Source organism: Cebus imitator, unplaced genomic scaffold (assembly GCF_001604975.1).
Source record: "Cebus imitator isolate Cc_AM_T3 unplaced genomic scaffold, Cebus_imitator-1.0 Scaffold358, whole genome shotgun sequence".
Lineage (NCBI taxonomy): Eukaryota > Metazoa > Chordata > Mammalia > Primates > Cebidae > Cebus > Cebus imitator.
The window spans coordinates 1986305-1988496 of record NW_016107673.1 but is presented as its reverse complement, the minus strand read 5'-3'; the positions used below and the strand labels follow the sequence as shown (position 1 = coordinate 1988496).

At 39.5% G+C, this 2192-nt stretch overlaps 1 long non-coding RNA gene across 1 annotated transcript in view; it reads right to left on the bottom strand.

The window, feature by feature from the left end:
- Positions 1–1439: 1439 nt before the first annotated feature.
- LOC119467967 overlaps positions 1440–2192 on the bottom strand; it is an 88203-nt gene continuing 87450 nt past the window's right edge. The window contains exon 4 of the long non-coding RNA XR_005196601.1: positions 1440–1572. This is a non-coding gene — a long non-coding RNA (uncharacterized LOC119467967). The remainder of the gene's footprint in view (positions 1573–2192) is intronic.

Below are 2192 nucleotides of genomic sequence, written 5' to 3'. Positions count from 1 at the left end.
TTGTAGTATTAGTAGTAGAGACAGGGTTTCACCATGTTGGACAGGCTGGTCTCAAATTCCTGTCCTCAAGTGATCCACTTGCCTTGGCCTCCCAAAGTTCTGGGATTACAGGCGTGAGCCACCACATCTGGCCCACTTATATATTTTTTAGATGAATTCGTGAATTAGTAAAATACCAACTGATCAGAAAAGTGAAACTTTACTATTAATAGAGAGCTATCACTAGGCCTTTAAGGAAAAACAAGAAGAAAAACAAAACTACTTTGGAAAAAAGAAAAGTGAAGTGAGGCAGACATGGAAGAGCCTGAAGTCCATTTAAGGACTCTGGTGTAATTGAAGTTGCTAATTACTTCTTATAGCAGCTAAATGGGCTAGGTTACCTTTGCCTGTGTCCTACTAAATCACTGCATAAAAACTGCTCTAGAATTGGAAAGTTCTGAGGGCTTCTTTGAACTCTAAAAATTTCTTAGTAGCTACAGTATTCAGGCACTCCACTTCTTAGTCAAGAGGAGGGGATTTAGGAATGTTAGCAGGAAAAAGACACTTTATTCAAGTCCTTACAGGGTAGATGGTTAACATATTTTTGGCTGCCCTACACCTTAGAATCCCCTTCCTATGTGAGGAATTATGTATTTTTTGAGTCCTGGCCTTCTCGTGGCAGAAGCCAGGACTCTTTCTCACCTCCCATGCAACTCTTTCCCACCTCCCAGGCACCAGCAAGTGTTGGAGGTCCCCCCAGTCAAGCACACTCATGCATCACCTCATTGCAAAACCTCGTGACCCACCTAAGTTGATGCTATATAGATACCCCAAGTTTCTTTGCTATTTATACATATATATGTATATATGCATATACATATATACATATATTTTATAAAAGTTTCACAATTATATAAAAAATAACGAGGTCCTAACCAATCTTATCCCCAAGAACTTACATTTGTTCAGCTTCCTTGAAAGTCAGGAGGTATCCTTTTCTTCCCAAGCTTCCTTAATCATCTTACAACACTGAGGTGAACTATCAGGGGAGTAGGGAAGTGGGTGGTGGTGCTATTGTCTATCCTGGGTTGGGGAATAGGGAGGGAGATGACCATGAGAAAAGGGGTCTGAGTCTCACTGAAAGACAATCCATGTAATCCATCTGCACAGGAAGGAATGAGGGCAAAAGAACCAAAGGGCTTTATATCCTCCAGGGATATAAAGAGCAGGTGAGGTGCACTGAAGACTGAGAAGGATAGAGGGGTAGGATGTGGTAGTCACAGCAGGGAATTCCAGACTTAGCACAAGTCTGTCTCAACCTTTTCCCTGATGGTATGTATATCTCTATTTTTTTCTTTCATTTTAATTGTTAACGAGATCTAGGTATCACTTCCTTGGGGAAGTAAGTTCTTTCATGTTATCAGCCCATATCACTTCACTATATTCTGTTTACAAATGGGTTTATTCAATTAATGGTTTATTTGCTCAGATTGACTCTTAATACCTGTACAAGTAGTTTTACCAGGCTTGATTGCATATGGCTCTGAGGTGACATTTGATTGACTGCTCTGCTATACAACAATAGTGGAAGACCTATAGGATTGCAAGGGAAGGGAAGAAGAGAACTAGAGTTTACTGAATACCCACTATACATTTGACATTTTAAGCGTATAAGTTTTTTTACTTCTAATAACTCGTGACAGTTTATTATACCAGTTTTTAGAAATGAGAAACCTGAAGTTCGAAGAGATGTATAACTTATCCAAGATCACTGATTTAGCAAGTCTATGCCCTTGCCACTGTACTTGGTGGACACACCCATGAGAATGCTGCCATTCTGACTGAATTGAACTTCCTCTATAAAATTCTGGGGATGACAAAGGTAAACTCATGTAACCAGATCAAATAAAATAATGTATGCATTTAGTACAGTGCCTGGCACATAGTAGATGTTGAATCACAAAAGTGGCCATGCTTGGGAGACACATAAGAATTTTCTGTGTGTAACCGTGAAAAGTTAAAGCTTTAATGGTGTTTCCTTTTGCACCGAAGGCAGAGCTCTATGAAACTGACTTGTCAGCTTGGTCAGGCTCCCTGAACTGTGAGTGGACATCCTAGGCCAATTGGTCCATTTTGGTATTAAGTGAAGAATTATCATATTAAGTAAAAAAAAAAAATGTGACACCTACCTTGAAGAAGTATAAAGGTAAAAA